Here is an 18,501-nt window from a genome sequence, read left to right on the forward strand (position 1 = left end):
CCAAGCATTACCACGTCTGTCACAGCAACTGGGGTTGATAACTTTCCAGAACTGGTCTTCTTTTATTACTAAGTGAGTTTGTGGAAGGAATTGCTTTAAAACATTAGTGCGATTAGCCACTTCCAACTCACCAAACATAGTCCTCTTATAAACAGGTACAGGCTGTTCTGTCCAAACTGGAATGTCAATTATTAATGCAATTACCCTTTTTCCTAATTTGCACTTATTGCACCAACTCTGCAGACCTTTAATTTTGGAAAGGACTATATTCTGACAATCTATGCCATATTCCCTAACCAGATCAAGACTAGGGTAGCATTGATTATTCTGGGCCATTCCCCTCGTTTTATTTCTTGGAGGCCTAAATTTAGATGTTCGTCTAGTAAATTTCCAACTATACCACATACCATAGCTTTAGATACATTATTGTTATTAACTGATTCTCTGAGAGCATTCACAGATATATTAATCCACTGCAAATCTGCAGCAACTGTGTGAATTTTCTGTATCGTGACATCAGTTTCAGCTAGAGTGTTAAAATCCACTCGTCCCTCTTTAAGCATAATTTGCTGCAACCCATTAACATAATTTTGTTCTCGTGAGTTAAGACCCTCTATGTCTGCCCTATTCCAAATTGATGTTCCCAAACTGAGTCCTGAGATTATATCAGTATCCAGATCCCTTTTTTCTCTCTCTCTAAACTTGAGCCCCTGTGTTGCATCCCAGAATAGATTAATATGTGCTTGAAATACATTTTTAAACCATTCTTTCATCATCTCTGGGCAACTCTCTGGTATATTAAATAATGAAAAATTTAACAACAATGGTAATGTTACATAAGATACATCAGTATACGCAACAGTTTGTGTTGGTTGTAAGAAAAGGCCATGCTCTGGCCACAGGGTGGTAGTTGGACAGTCCTGAGAATTTATAATTCTTATGTTAATTGCTGGGTCAACTGTATTACGTAATCCAGTCTGATGGGGGCTGCATGTTACAACACCATCCTGGGGAAATGTAACATTTCTCTCCAGCAGCATCTTTATCCTCACTTCCTTTGTGGCATTGGCCCAAAATATACTGGTACTCTTATGTAAATCACTTCCTCCAAATATTTCCAAATATTACATTGTACCACTATCCACCCCCCTATAGGCCCAACCACTGTAAGATTATCTTTACATGTAACATCAGGTGATTGTTCCTTTACTTTTAATGTTACTTTGATATTCTCTGAATCTTTGGAACTCCTTTTCTTCCTATGATAACCCTCTACTGGAGTACTCTGATGTACCATTTTATTATTATTCTTCATCATGACATTCCCTTTTCCTAAGCTATACAGTATATACATAAAAACTATACACATGACCACCACATCACGACTGCTGTTTTCTTGCACTTCATATTCCTTATGTGGGCTGCTCTTCCAGGGATCCACTCCATCTCCTATTATCTGGAAAAGAGAACTAAGAGACTATGTTAACATTTACATTAACTTGGCATAAAGTTCTCATCTCCCACGTCTAACAAATACACAGAAGGGCCAATTTTTTCAAGCACAATATATAGACCTTTCCATTTTGGTTTTGGAAATGGATGGTAGGGGGAAAAAATTTGCAAGCTCGGTTATATCCCCTTTTAAAAAAAAAAAAAAAAAAACAACGACAAACAATCAAAGATGTTTGTCAGCATGCAAGAAAACTGACAACGGTCTGTTGCCATACAAAGATAAAAATTAAAAATCAGCTTAAGGCTATTTTTTATTGGTAACCATAAATAAGAACAAAAGAAAAACAAACATACATACAGATGTGGAGAAAAAAAACCCCCAAAATTATGGGAGTTATTAATTGGTGGGGACCCTCAATTGATCAGTCTTTCCCTCCTCTCTCATCCGTTCCCTAAGTGCTTTTACTTCTGCCTCCAATCTCTCAGTCTGTCTCTTCAGGTTCCAGTATTCGCTATTCCCTTCTTTATTCCTCCAATTATCCCAATTTCGTCTATTGGGCTGCTCATCCCATCTATGGTTCCTTCTCCAGGTATTCTCTCTGTTGTTTCTTCGTTTTTCTCTGTGATTTTCCCAGTTATTATCTCTCCATTTTAGCCTCTCCCAGTAATTATTATTATTCAAATTATTGTTGATTACCTGAGGCTCCTCCCATCTATTTATCCAATTGTCTCCCATTACATTGCTCCCTTTAGCACTATCCCTATTCCTATGGTCCCTCTGTGGATCTCTCCGTCTTTTGTCACTACCAGATTCATTCTCACCTCTAAAATTTCCCATATGCTGAAATCTAATTCCCCTGATTGGTTTCTGAGGATACATGGTAGACCTGTCTCTCCTCTCTACTCTGAAAATCCTGGCAGCATCTACAGCAAAACTCTCATTTTTAACCTTTCTTCGCCACAAATTATCAGCTCTTAACAGTAAATCACACATTTCTGATGGGTTTGGGGTTACAGATAATCTCATCCTTAATATCTTCCTCTAATGCATCCAAAAACATTGATCTAAGCACCATCCCTCCCTGTTCAAAACCAGGATTACTGACACCAAACTGTTCCATCACTGTGGAGATTCTAGCTGACAATTCATACGGAGACTCTTGTTTCAGCTGTTTAATTTTTCCAGACAATGACACATTTGATGTAACTCCATAAAGTGCTCTCAAGATCTCTTTCAACATATCCCTAGTTCTACGCTGCTGACCACATGTCTGTACAATCCTGACCCACAATCCATTTCCAACAACTCTCTGCAGCACTCTCTCCATATCACTAGTTGTCAAACTATACATCTCTTTCACTCTTTGAATTCCACAAAACCATTGCAAAAAGCGATTGATATCCTGCTGAGGGACCTGCCCTATTTCTCTAACTATGACATCCATTTCTTGTGGCTTCAACTGCTTAGTAACCAGCTGAATCTCTCCAGAATTATCAGGATTCAACACTGTGGTTGTTGTAGTTGGAGCCGCAGGGATATTTGTCACTGACTTTTGTTTCAAATCCTCCCATGGATAAAGAGGTTTGTATCCTGTATCTCCAATCCCTGGGTTAGCAATAGACCCTGGAATTTCAGATACAGGAGACCTACTCGAAGGTGCCATGCTTTCTGCCATTTTATTAAAAGCCATATTAGTAGCATATCTGCATTAATCCAATTCTTTTTGCAACTCCAAAATTTTCTTATTCAGCCTCTCATTCTCCACTGTAAGCTCCTCACACATTTTGGCCTTTTCAATCAAAGCTTCACCAGTTGTAACTGCATGCACTCTTAGATCTACAATCTTATTATTCAATTTCTCAGATTTCATGTTAATTACTGAATTAAGCTCTGCCATTTCATCCTCCTTTATTTTTACAATTCCCTCTAATTTTAAACAACATGATAGTAATGCTTGCATAATACACCCTTTTCTTTTTTTATCAGAAACATTTTTATCAAATAACATTTCTCCTAAAAACTCCTGCATCTTTTCCCATGACTGTTTACAGTCCTGAGAGATTTCATAAGGACCACCATGTCTCTTAACCCCTTAAGGACCGCTGACGGTTCAGGACCGTCAGCGGTAAAACGTGCGTTTGGACCGCTGACGGTCCTGCCCCCCTCGGCAGATCAGGACCCCACGGCCATGTGATCACTCGATCACATGACCGCAATAGGGGTCGGTGTATCTGCCTGTAGGGGGACTGTCTGTGCTGACAGGCAGTCTCCCTGCATCTGTAAAATCAAAAATAAAGTGTAAAAAAAAAATCTGTGTAAAAAAAAAATCTGTGTAAAAAAAAAAATATGTGTATATATATATGCTATATATACATGTATTATATCTATATATATATACCTATATATAATATATGTATATATATCATATATATAATGTCACACTAAGTGTATTTTTATATTTATATATACGTATATAATTATAAAAATACACTTATATTTAAATTACACACGAATATATACAATATATATAATAACTATATATATGGTATATATATATTATTATAAAATACAAATAATATGTTAATAAAAATAAATAAAAAAAAATAAAAATAATTTTTAATAATTAAAAAAAATTATATATATATATATATTCAGTTTTATTCTAACAGTATTTTGATATTGATATATATATATATTTATATCAAAATACACTTAGAATGTAATGATATATATATCTATGTATAAATAAATAAATAAAAATAATACGAAATATACATATGTCCACATACATAATTACATAAATAATTTCATAAATATACACGTAGACGTCAAATATATAAATATGTATATATATTAAAATTCTACGTGCATATTTAGGTAATATTTTTACCTAATTAAGTAATTTTAATGATTGCAATTTGAGGGACCTGCCTGCCAACCCAGGCCAAAAGTCCAGATAATTTAATTTGCTAGCACTGTGTTTAACCCTGTAACTTTCTATGACACCCTAAATCCTGTACATGGGGGTACTGTTTTACTCGGGAGACTTCGCTGAACACAAATATTAGTGTTTCAAAACAGTAAAACATATCACAGCGATGATATTGTCAGTGAAAGTGAAGTTTTTTGCATTTTTCACACACAAACAGCTCTTTCACTGAGGATATTATTGCTGTGATATATTTTACTGTTCTGATACACTAATATTTGTGTTCAGCGAAGTCTCCTGAGTATAACAGTACCCCACATGTAGAGGTTTTATAGTGTTTGTGAAAGTTACAGGGTCAAATATAAGGCTTGATTTTACTTTTTTTTTTTTTATTGAAATTTGTCAGATTGGTTAGGTTGCCTTTGAGAGCGTATGGTAGCCAAGGAATGAGAATTAGCCCCATGATGGCATACCATTTGCAAAAGAAGACAACCCAAGGTATTGCAAATGGGGTATGTTCAGCTTTTTTTAGTAGCCACTTAGTCACAAACACCGGCCAAAGTTAGCGTTTTTTGCATTTTTAACACACAAACAAATATAAATGCTAACTTTGGCCAGTGTTTGTGACTAGGTGGCTACTAAAAAAGACTGGACATACCCCATTTTGAATACCCTGGGTTGTCTACTTTAAAAAATATGTACATGTTAGGTGTGTTTCGGGGATTTATGACAGATAACGGTGTAACAATGTCACTATTGATACATTTAAAATATATATATATATTGAAACAGCAATTTCCTACTTGTATTTATAGGCCTATAACTTGCAAAAAAAAGCAATAAAGCATGTAAACACTGGGTGTTTTTAAACTCGGGACAAAATTTTGAATCTATTTAGCAGTTTTTTTCATTAGCTTTTGTAGATAAGTAAAAGATTTTTCAAGTAAAAGTCCAAAAACATGTTTTTTTTTTTATTTTTCACCATATTTTATTATTTTTTTTAAATACAATATATGACATAATATATATACTGGTATGTAAAGAAAGCCCTTCTTGTCGTGAAAAAAACAGTATATAACTTGTATGGGAACCGTAAATGAGAGAGCGGAAAATTACAGCTAAACACAAACACCACAAAAGTGTTAAAACTGCTCTGGTCCTTAACGTACAAACATCGCAAAAACAGGCCGGTCCTGAAGGGGTTAATATAATTCATAAGCCATTGTTTAACATTTTCTGAACAAGCCATTTTTTGCATCTACCTTTTTACATGCCATATTAAAAATATACACTGCAATAATATAATAAATAGCAAATATACTCACCAAACTTTATGCAGACACCTGAACCCTCTTCTGGCTGTCAGTCACAGAACCAAATACGTTGATGTTAAAACTTGGATCCTAGGCAGATTCTAAAGAAAGAAATCTTCCGGCCACGGTCACGGCACCAATTATGTTGTATAATCCTTCTCTCACCATCAATACTTCCAATTAGTATCCTTTTGAGAGAAATCCACTCTGCGTTGTGTATTAATAGTGAATGTAATATCCCTGTATCACCTCTTCCAAGAACTAACATATATCTTTATCCCCTTGTCCAGATAAATATATGACTAGCACTACTAAGGTATTCTACCCAATATTACAAATAAACAGCCAACACCATAGTTCTTACCAGAGAGAAATCTTTACTTAGAATCTGCCCAGTTAAATATTACAGAAGAAGAATGGTACAGAGTTATAGTTAAAATACATTCATAACACTCATACATTCCATCTATCTAATAATATCTGCTACATTGTGTATTTGCTGTGAGATGGTATGTGCACCATGTGTGTCTTACCAAACCTAGTCTAATGTGATGTCAGTATCTTCTATCATATCAGCTCAATTGATATATAAATGTGATTTACTTTCCCAAGTCCCAAAGTGTTGTCTATCCTGTTATTTTATTTAAGTTTTAACTTTCCCAGCCATCCCTTTTCCTCTAACCTAAGGTGTGTTTTCCTAGATAGAGACTCCTTTGAAGACCAGTTGAAATGTAAATGAGATAGGTGCCTTTCAGGTGCTGTATCTTTCCAACTATCTAAACAGAAACTCCCTTTGAAGATAATTCCTGACCTTCCATACACACAGACTTAATCAAGCACATATTAAATATATATATATATATATATATATATATATATATATATATATATATATATATATATATATATATATAATATTTTCCCCAACAGTCCCCTGATAGGGGACGTAACAGGGATTAAACTGATAAGAATAGTACTAATTAACACACCACTCCTATCTGGTGGCACATTAGATTGCACGCGCAGTGCCCCAAATTTGAAGTAGGAGGACCGACCAAGCATCTTTTTCCATCTCCCGCTTCCTAAAATCGATGCCTTATATACACGTCCCCTGATAGGGGACGTAACAGGGATTAAACTGATAGGAATAGTACTACTTAACACACACTCCTATCTGGTGGCACATTAGGGGTGTGATATAAATGTAATTATCAGCAGCTGTAGCACTCTTAGGGTCCTCCTATTAACCCAGAAAAACAGATATATACATAGACACCACTTTGTGTGAAAACTAAATTGAGATGATAATCCCCTTAACTTACACACAGTGGAATAGTGCAGCGCTAGACAGAAGGCTTACCCTTATAATGTGGGGCGTTGCTCATATATAACCGGAAAAAAATATAAACAGAGAAATACGTAATAGTGCAATATTGTTAAAAAAACTAATTAACACTCTAAAAATTTGAGAAATTAATGCTCACAAATCAAGAAGAAAAAAGAAAAGGCTCTTGATTTGTGAGCATTAATTTCTCTAATTTTTCTAATTTCTCTGTTTATATTTTTTTCCGGTTATATATGAGCAACGCCCCACATTATAAGGGTAAGCCTTCTGTCTAGCGCTGCACTATTCCACTGTGTGTAAGTTAAGGGGATTATCATCTAAACTTAGTTTTCACAGAAAGTGGTGTCTATGTACGTAACCCTTACACTACCTGATTGATACAACATCATACCTGATGTTTTAAAGCACGTTATTCCAAACAATTTAGGAATGTTAGGTGATTTATGCCCTTTATGGATTAAAACCAGACTCTGCATCAACGGTGTAATTTTCCATGGGAGTTTTGCCATGGATCCCCCTCCGGCATGCCACAGTCCAGGTGTTAGTCCCCTTGAAACAACTTTTCCATCACTATTGTGGCCAGAAAGAGTCCCTGTGGGTTTTAAAATTCGCCTGCCCATTGAAGTCTATGGCGGTTCGCCCGGTTTGCCCGTTCGCGAACATTTGCGGAAGTTCGCGTTCGCCGTTTGCGAACCGAAAATTTTATGTTCGCGACATCACTATTTAGAGGATTATGAACAAATCTATTTAGAGGAAAATGAACAAATGTTCAGCATTTGTTAAGTTATGTACCTTGCTATGCAAGTCCCTAATAAATATCATAATGGGCACTGTTTTCTAATATGCGTACACCAATTGTGCATAGATCTATGATTACTGATATAAAGGTAGTGGTAAAATGAGTCACAGATCCAACCAGGCCTTAAAGTACCAGCGGCTCTGGAATTGCTACGGATGCAGTAAGGAAATGTATTCCTGGAGGTCAATGTAAGGGATCAAGACATCTATGTTTTGGTTACACCAACCTTTCTTATCTTCTACCTCATGGAATGCTATATTAAACAGATCGTTCAAGGTTGCTTAAGATCCATCTTGCCTTTCCCACACCAAAAGAATCACTGGAATGATGAAAATCATTAAGCACACAATGAATTTAACTCAAAAACTCTGGAACATAAAATTCCTGGTGCTGAGAAGTAATAACGATGAGGCTGTGAACATAGCCGCTTGGGTATTGGACCATATAAATAATAATTAAAGTGAAATCTCTACTATTTCAGGTGTACTTGCGCACAGGTACGTGAATAAGATTAAGCAACAGTAAGTTTAAGAAAAGTGAGATTATGAATACCATGTGAGAAGGGAATAGCCACAATCAAATAGCCTAGTCACTAATACATGGGATTCTAAATTAGGATTACCGAAATTATAACAAACATCTTTACAATTACAAGTGAGTACTTGGGGATGTGATTTGAAAGTTTATTCACCAGTCTGAATTGTCAGTGATTTAAAGTGATTATTTTAGTTAAAAATTGCTGAGCTTGAACATTTTTCCAAGTCATCTGTCTTGATCAAAAATTCAAAATTCACTTTGAATGCACTTTCAATCCCTGACAATTTACACTTTAGTGAATAACCCTGAAAATCCAAGAACATCAGAAATTGTTAATTAGTCTGCCATTAGAAATTGCTTATTTTTCAGTAGTTTTAATTGTCTGACCATGCTTAATCCGTTCATTATTTTTCTTTTAATATAAACTATAACAGTTTGGAAGCTCCTCTTTTTTGTTTTGCTTGGGTATAGTGGGCACTCTGCAACCACATTATGTTTTTTGTCTATTATTATGTGTTTGGTGAAAGTAATTATATGTTTAGTAGTAAAACATTGGAGAAGTGAAAAACAAAAGGGTGGGGTGGGGGTGGCAGGGCCTGACACAGGGTGAATCGGCGGTAACACAGTGGTGGTGGTCCACCATATCAGAGAGGGCTCTGATATGGTGCTCTCTGATGTGCTCTCATATTGGCAAAGTGTCCTAAATTGTATTTGTGTTCATCCTACTCTGAGTTGAGATCCAGTGGCAGGTGGTGAAGTTTAACCCCTTAAGGACCAAACTTCTGGAATAAAAGGGAATCATGACATGTCACACATGTCATGTGTCCTTAAGGGGTTAAATATGGCGGGATGACGCCTACTTGTTGGGCTCTACCCACTTAATAACATGAGATGCCATGACTTAAAAATCAAAAAGAAATTGAAAGAAAAAAACCATTCTGTGCGGCACAGCCATATAAAATGTGCTGTGCTTGCATAGGCAATCAAACAGTCAATCAATAAGTTAATCGATTAATAAATCCAAGGCTATAAATTGATGTTTAATTCTGAATAAAGGACAATCCAAACACCATAACAACATACAATCATAGCAGTTTACTTTCTCAGTCAATCAATACAATCTAAATTGTAAATCTAGACAAATTTGACATTGCTAATATAGAGTTTTGGTGAACAGAGAGAGAAAGGAAACCGCGCCCTTATTTTGATACGAACATACGTACTCAAATCCTTATGGTCGTATAATGGTAGATCCTTGTGCTGGTCACTGCTGCCCACTTTACACCACTCGTACTACTATAGCGAGCGCCTATACCTTGTTTGTTAATATAGAGTTTTAGCTTCTACATTAAGAATATACCGAGCATAGGATTGGACCATAGATTGCAGCAAACTACTCAAAAATGGTTTCACACAGAACCAGGTGATGGCGCCGTTGACCTGCTTAGAACATACCCACTGCAGTATACGGTAGTGATTATTGGCACTTAAATACCTATTTGGGAGTAACTCATATTGTATGAAAATAGTTGGATGGAGGCTTAGCAAATAACCTTTAAAAGCAAGCTGACCTTACGCTGTGACATATTTTTTAACTCCAACACTTTTATTCACATGGGGTTCCATTTCAGGTATGACTGTGTGTTAACCTAAGGGCAAAGGAAACGTAACTCCATTCCTGCGGCTGCTTATGAAACCTTTCAGAAGAATATGAACACATCATCTGGTGAAATACCAGGATAAAATTACAACTTACTCTATAGTTTAGCTTGCGACTTATTGTTAGTATGCTGCTGAACCAGTTCTTTTTTTCCTCAGCATTTTTTTTTGGAACATTTTATTAAAAGGGTGTTTTAAATCCTCAAAATGTATAAGTTTAAGTAGTGCCTCTGTATATTGTGTGCCAAGTGAAGGTGTTCGTGGCCCATGGGCTTTTGTGAGTACAACGTTTACGCTACCTGTGCGTTGCGATTGCGTTGTGATGGGAAAGTGAGAATTTGCGTTGGGTGTCTTGGTGCCCTAGCATAGTGCCTCAGTACGTTTTGTGCGCCTTTGAATAAACCTGGGTGATATTTGTCACCATTTAACACAAAATAAAGGGAAGTACAAAGTATAACTGGTTGGTTCTAAAAGAAACAGTTTGCAGATGACCATACCATGGTGTGTGAGAGTCGGCCTTTGTACTGTGGCATAGGTAATGGGGCCATAGGGAGGTTTGGGCCTGATCTGTTTTCAGTCAGCACTAGGGCAGGTGGGAGACATGTTCCACTGCTTGCATTGGTAAGCCCGGGGTATAGTATTGTGGGCTTGGCAGATTTGCCCTGTCACACTGGTGTGGGATATTAGTGGGCAACCATCAGGGATATTGTACATATGTTAATTATGTGTCAGGTCACCTTGTACGCAGTCTAATGTATAGAAACCAAACAGTTCAATATTAAAACATTACCACATTCAAAGAGTAGCTGGCGAGCTACAGGTAAGCATTCAGCCTATGGCATTCATAAGTTGTATGAGTTATACATGTCACCATTTAACACAAAAAAAGGAGGTTCATGGTATTATTGGTTGGTTCTAAAAGAAACAGTCTGCAGATGACTGTGATGTGGTGTGCGAGGGTTTTCTGACGCTTAAGCCGACCATTTTATTGTGGCATAGTTAGTGGGCCAACGGGGAGGCCTGGGCCTAATCTGTTTTTGGTTAATGCTGGGGCGGGTGGGAAACATGTTCTGCTGCTGGTGTTGGGAAGCCTGAGGTGCAGCATTATGGGCTTAGCGGATTCGCCCTGTTACACTTATGTGGGATGGCGGTGAGCCCGGAATCTGGCGGCAACCGTCAGGGTTATTTCACATTTGTTAACTATATGTCAGGTCACCTTGTGTGCAGTCTAACACATATAAACCAGACAGCTCAACATTAGGGTCACCGCCGAAAGATCCACCAGAATCCGCACTGCAGGGTATTCTTCGTGGAGGCCAGGTTTATTTGGGCTTGATCTCATGATGATTTCTGTGATGTGGAAGTAGTGTGCTCTGAGGAGTACGTTGTGTGGTGTCGAGTCTGGTAGGTATCGGGGTTTCGGTACTCTGTGGACTCTGTCCACCAACAGCATGTCCGCTGGGGCATAGGCGGGCATGAGGCCCCAGATGTAAACTTGGAGGTCACATGAGAGGATTGAATAAGGGACTCCCCATAAGCGGAGATTGTTTCTGAGCGCTCTGTCCTCTGAGTCCGCCATGCGGGCTTCCACGTGTACCAGTTTGTGTTCCAGCGCTTGTACATGTTCTGCCATATCATTGTGAGCTGAGGCAAATTCTTTGCATTTTGCCTCCATGTGTGATGTTCTGACATTCAGGTCCAGGACCTCTTTTCGGATCTGGTCCGCTGTGCATTGCCATGATTGGATTAGTCTGGCAAACATGGCCTCTAGGGCCTGTTCAAAGTATTCCCTTGTTAGGCTGTCAGGGTTATTTAAGTCACCCACTGCTTGTGTGGGATTGCTGGTGTCCAAGTCCTCGGTGCCATCTTGCAGCAGAGCCCGCACGGCCTCAGACGTGGAGGATGATTTCTGGCCATAAATATTGAGCTTTTCAGCTCTAGATGTGCCTTTCTTCGTCTTGTGTTGTGACATATTTATTTGGGGTCAATTGTAGATGTTCTGCATCAATTTGTTGGTTGAAGTGGAGCCCAAGTGCCGGATCAATTCCTTAAGCGGCCATATTGCTCGGCTGCCAGCCACCCTACAGTGGCATGTTTAAGGTCAGCAGGGACAATGCCAGAAGAGAGCAGCTAAATATGTGTGTCAAGGAAGGCACAAGACAGGGGGAGAGAGATCTAATAAGGTGAGTTGGGACAGGATCGAGTGGGGCGAGAGGACAGGAGAAGCGCAGCCACCTTTTGTTCAGTAGCCAGAAAGTCTGAAGGGTAGGAAAGGCATGATCTACGTGTGGTTGAGAAAGAGAATGGCAAGGTGGGGAGAATTCGTTCCTTAGCTTTTCAATTTATCGGTAAAGTAGCATGCAAAGCTATCTGCTGTAAGGTTAGTTTGGGGGGTGGCCACAGCAGGGCAAAGAAGAGAGTTAAAGGTATCAAAGAGATGCCTGGGATTGCAGGAGCATAAACTAATGAGAGAGGAAAAGTATGACTGTTTGGTGAGGGCAAGGGCTCACCAAACAGTCATACTTTTTCTCTCTATAATGGAGATAGTCTGCCTGGGTGCGAGACTTCCTTCAGGAGCGTTCAGCACAACTGGAGCATCTTTGCAGGTAGCGTGTTGATTTAGTATGCCACAGATGGGGGGGTGTTGGAGAGGGGCTGCAGCATTCAAGGTGAGGGTAGTGTTATATGTGGAGATGGCCAGTAAGGGACAGGATAGGGAAGGTATGGATAGCAGTTGTGAATCAATATCAGCTGACAGCTGCTGGAGGTGAATAGAATTAAGGTTTCTCCTGAGTTTGGGGGTGTTAGGCTGAGGTTGTTGGGTGAGGGGGTACTTGAGAGCAAATGATAAGAGGTAGTGATTTGAGAGAGGAAATGGAGTGTTGCAGATATTATATACTGTACTTGCATAAGATAAAATTAGAATTAGCCCACTGCTATAGCCCGAGGGAAGAAGTAATTGAAAGTTGTTTAGAGGCTCCTGAGGTCAAAGGTGTGTTAATGGTAATATTGATTAATGGTAATATTAATATCGATCCTCGAGAATTAGGGATGGAATATTAGAAGAGAGGAAGTAGGGTAGTCAGGACGCAAAGTGGTCAAGGAAGAGGAGAGGGGAACCTCCCTTTTTCTTAATGTACAGGAATCACAAAGAAAGTACAGGAAAAAAAAAAGGAAATTGAGGCACACCCGCAACATGCATTTCTCAGCAATGGTACTGCAGTAGAGATCAAAATTTATGCCAAATACAGATTAAGGAACAGCACGCACACAAAAAGACAGTTTTTGACAGGCTTCCTGCCCGCTTACCTCCCGCCAGAGCTCCAGATTCCAAGATGCCCTCCGGCACTCCGTCTGATGCTGCACGCTTGCGTGTATAAGTATGCGCCTGAATAAACTACGTTTACTTACAAACCAAACACGAAATTTGGTATACCGAATTTGGGGCATTAAAATGGCATCAGAGTTTAGATTAGGAAGGTCAAGTACCTTCCACGAATAGTGGTCAATTCCAAGCAGAATTGGACCAATTGGAAGTAAGTGATGCCTATTTATATTTACCTCTCTTGTTCCTTGTTGCCCTGTTGTGGCTTTTAGTAGCCCAATAACATGTTTCTATTGTGACACCTGGTTATATTATTTGGCTCTTGTATTACGTTTATCCTATCCTCTGTACTCCTTTGAACTCAGCTTGCTTAATTGTTCTCCCTGTCTTCTCTACTCCTTTTGACCTCGGCTTGTTACTGACTCCTTGTATTTGTAAACCCGGCCATTCTAAGGACCGGTATATGGATTTACGTTTAGTGATTCTGTCTTTGCGATCAGGTTCCATTAATCCTGACCATTTTAAATGTTACAAGGCTTCTTAAAATCACCTATCTCAGTAAACAAATATAGTGGTTTAGTTCCATCATATAGCCATATTGTGTTAAGACCACCACTACGCCACAGAACCCCAATATCAGTGGGTCATACACTAATTCTAACGTGGGAGACAAATGAAATAGTGCTATTGATAAAATTACTCAAGTGTATTTAATTAATCTGTTGTAAGTGTGGCAAATGCTCCTTTGCCACGAACTCCTGGAGGAGTGGGGAATCTGGCCTCCTGCCCTTCGAATATGGTACGAGTCCGGAGACCCCATTTGGGAGTTACCTCGCCCAGCCTCATCTTAGAGACTTATCCTCGGTACCTCCCCTCTTCCAAATTCAACCGAATGTTCTCTCCCTGGCGGTCGTTTGCAGGAACTAACCCGCGATTGGTCTTCAGAGGTACTTAGCCGTGATCGCTATGGAACCATTTTTGGCTAGGTGACCTTGTGGTGCCCGGTCATCTTAGTCCAGTGTTTTGAGCCCCTTCTGACTGTCCAGGAGAGCACTTTTTGGAGGGAAGGTGCCTGAGACTGTGAGGAACAATTGCTCCATGAAAGCCAGACGGAGCACCCTGTATTTCTTCCACAGGAGCTCCCGAAAGTTGACCGGCCATAGTACTAATCACTCTGGAATTATTTTGTGCATGGTCCACGTGTGCGGCCGGTAAGAACTTTACCCCGGTGACGATTCCTCTACACTGCATGGATCTGAGTGCTATTTGGACAACTTCGCTGCTCAGATCAGGCTGTTTTGGGATATAGGACATGTGGGGTTCCTGTATGTTTTTATTATGTTTGGGGGTACTTTTATGTTTTTATATTTGGTTCTCTGTATCTGGGAGGTAAATAACTTACCGGTCTTTCACTCAATTATCTCCTAGGCACAGAGACACCTAGGTGGGGCTTGTATTGTATTGTATGGAGACCTCTTGCTGAGGTTTGTGCATAAAAGACTGAGTTTGGCTCATTAAAGTCGGTTGTACTTTTAGAACTGTGTCATCCAGTTACTCTGAGGGTAAAGGTCTATTCACTACTCAGCGTCTTGTTCTATCTCATGGAGGATTCAGCGTGGAAAGTCATTTTAAGTTCCTGAGGGGGAATAGAGCTAGTTCCCTACCCTGTTACAGGAAGGGGAGGTTCCAGGAGGACCCCAGACAAGCCACGACGACTGGGGCAGAAGCGCTGATGTTTCCCCGGTTTCAGCTAGGAAGTGATCCTTGGAAGAGGTATCCAGCTCCGCTACCAGTTTGGCCAGTCATACGGATGAATTTGGGAGAGGGAAGATACTGAACCAGGGGCACTGAGGATAAGTCTCTTAGGGAGGCCCGGCAGGTTAACTCCCAAACGAATAGCAGTGCTATTGATAAATGAACTAAAGTGTATTTAATTACACTGTTGTAAGTGTGTCAAACATTCCTTTTCCACAAACCCCTGGAGGAGTGTGGAAGTTGGCCTCCTGCCCACTGACTATGGTCCGGGTGCGAAGAACAGCTTCCACACTCCTCCAGAAGTTCGTGGCAAAGGAGCATTTGCCACAGTAAGAACATTGTGAATATTTATATAATGCTCAATAAATGTGATAAACTAATAAAAAAAAAGAGAGTGCATTGATGTATACACCCCCAATTATATAATTATTTAAGGTCCCACCAACCACTCATAGGCTGGGGGCAATGGGAGTTAAAAATATTATTACTAATATTAGGGCCTCCAACCACCATCCTTGGATGAGGGCCAGAGGAGTTGGCAATAGCAACTACTTACTATAAATTAACCCGTGGTTTGGTGCCAGGATGGGACACTAGGTCTTTCCCCCTTAATATTTATAGCGGCCCCTACTGATGCCCAAGGGTTGGGGCACTGGAGGAACTATGGGCCCCTATTATATATCTGGCTCAATCAATGAGGTGTGGTATTTTCGAGTGGCCTGGACAGCCATTGCTGCCCAGTTTCTAGTTTTAAGCATTTAGAAGACATGCTCCCAACTGCCGCATGGCATATGAATGTAATTTACCTATGTTATAGTAATATGAAGGTTTAATTAACTACCACAGGATTTTTTTTTTTTTTTAACTTGTTTAATGTGGCGGCTGGCTAGAAAGCACTGGCAAGCTGTAAAATAATTAACCCTCATGCCGACAAAGATTTTTAAATTATTTGCTTTTTTAAAATCACAATTTATTAATTCACTTCAGTTTTTAGTCATCCAGCGGTGTTTGGTACTGCTGAAATGCAGACCAAATATACTCCCATTTGTGGCCTAATTTACAAAATCCAGATATATATGAATTCCATCAACAGTGTCTGTGTTTTGTAGTTCAAATGGCCCCGAACAGTAGCGAATGGTTTAGTCCTATTTAGTAAGGAGACTTTCGGACTTTATTGAATAACCATGTAGGTCTTAGCAAACAAAAAGCTGTAACAAGCTCAGCACAGGCATACTAAAAGACATAGTGACTCAACAACATTCATCTTTAATTAATTGGTTTAGGAATTCCAAGCAAGACTGAGTAGGTAGAGCAAAAAAAAAAAAGTTAGTCTGTTGTCAAAATCTTTAACAAAGAATGTTAATGATCTGAGTGTAAGAGCCATTGGAAACAGCTGCAGCCATTACGTTTAAAGTGACGTTTATCTAAAGAAAAATTCAGGGAATACTATTTTCCTGCAACATCTTGTCTTCTTGCCCACGCACAAACAGGAATAACAAGACTTGCGCACTAATTTTCAGATGAATGCAAATTTAAAGCGGCACTGTCATGCCGAACTTACCTTTCCTCAATCTCTTCCTCTTCTCCCCCTCTCTCAGGATCTGTTATTCTTTTCTTCCTGTCTTCTTTAGTTTTCTTTAAAATCATAAGACAAAGTAGGGACTCTTTGCCTTATGGAGGATTCCAAAGTGTGCTTCATTTCCGCTGGTCAGAGCAATTTTCCCATAATTCTTACCTTTCCTCCCTGTTCCCACGATGCTTCCTGTCATTTTAGACGAAACAGCCGAATTGTGTTCTAACTGAATGAGAACAGTATGTTTGTTTCTTTTAGAACGCAATTAGGCACTTTATTCGGATCGCAATTTCATTCTAATGAATGAAACTCCGATCCTATTCATTGCCGCGGCTGCATCTTGCAGCCGCTTAGTAGATAACTCCCTAATTCCCACGGTATCAGGGAGCTATCTACTAAAAGGCTGAAAGACCTAAATTGGTCTTTCAGCCACATTTACTAATACAAGTAAAGATTACTTAGTATTAGTAAATAATATGCCCCTACTCGCTATACCGCGAGTAGGGGCATGTCTAGTAAGCAGTGAGCAGCCTGTGGGAAAGTTCTTTGGAATTTTCCCACGCTGTGTAAAATGACACAGAGCACTGTGATTGGATGGCTTAAAATCCATCCAATCACAGTGCACTGTGTCATTTTACACAGCGTGGGAAAGTTCTTTGGAACTTTCCCACGCTGTGTAAAATGACACAGAGCACTGTGATTGGATGGCTTGAAATCCATCCAATTACATGGTTTAGGACCCCTAGTCATCTTGATTGGGGGGGATTTTCATTTAGGGCCCCCACCCGCCACTCAGGGGTGGGGGCCGGGGGGGACAGTAGGTCCCCCCATCTTTATTTAGGGCCCCTACCCACCGCTCAGGGGTAGGGGCTGGGGGGGGAGGACGGTAGGTCCCCCCACCATTCTTATCTAGGGCCCCCACCCACTGCTCAGGGGTGGGGGCCGGGGGGAGGACATAAGGTTCCCCCCCTCTCTTTATTTAGGGCCCCCACCCACCGCTCAGGGGTGGGGACCAGGGGGGAGGACAGCAGTTCCCACCCTTATTGTTTTTTTAGGGCCCCCACCCACCGCTCAGGAGTGGGGTCCGGGGGGAGGACGGTCATATTGACCCCCATAGAGTGAGGGGGGACATGGGGGGCTTATGAAGTGGCGGGGAGCACTGCTCCCTGCCGCTTCTATCTGTACATATTACAAGGAGGGAGCTGCCTGCTGGTAGCTCCCTCCTTGTAATAAACCGAACGAGCAAACGAACACTGATACACAGTGTTAGTTTGTGCGTCTGATTTTTTCTATTCATTCATTCGTCTGTCCGATGAATGAATGAATAGATGAAATTCCCGTTCGCATGTCCAGGTGTTTCACTGGGCATGTGCGGGAATCTCACAGGCTATCTAGTGTGGGCAGATGACGTGTCCCACAGGGACTTCATCTACCCACACAAAGATGGCGGCACCCTGAATATAGATCGCGGCAAAAGATAAAGATTATAAAATAGGTAATCTGGGGGGCTTAGGGGTATTTGGGGGTGACTAGGGGGTCAATTGGATGTAGTGGAGGCGGGAGGGTGGTTAAAATAAAACGGGATTCGGCATGACAGTGCCGCTTTAACTGAATTAAAGTTGATACATTCATTAATCTGTAAGATGAATGAACAAATCAGTTGTATAATAAAAGAACGAAAAAACTAACTGATTCATGGACAAAATTCATCCATGCAATATGTTTATTATTTTTTTGTTTAATCTGGGCTCCCTGCTTGTAATTTATTTTACCTTTAAAAAGAAGTGTCCGCCAGCAGAGGTGGCCATTAACC

The 18,501-nt window shown here is 40.0% G+C and overlaps 1 pseudogene; it reads right to left on the bottom strand.

Moving 5' to 3' along the window:
- Window positions 1–1,849: 1,849 nt before the first annotated feature.
- LOC134568613 (uncharacterized) lies at window positions 1,850–12,007 on the bottom strand (annotated as a pseudogene).
- Between the last annotated feature and the right edge of the window lie 6,494 nt (window positions 12,008–18,501).

This window comes from Pelobates fuscus, chromosome 7 (genome assembly GCF_036172605.1).
Source record: "Pelobates fuscus isolate aPelFus1 chromosome 7, aPelFus1.pri, whole genome shotgun sequence".
NCBI classification, from domain to species: Eukaryota; Metazoa; Chordata; class Amphibia; order Anura; family Pelobatidae; genus Pelobates; species Pelobates fuscus.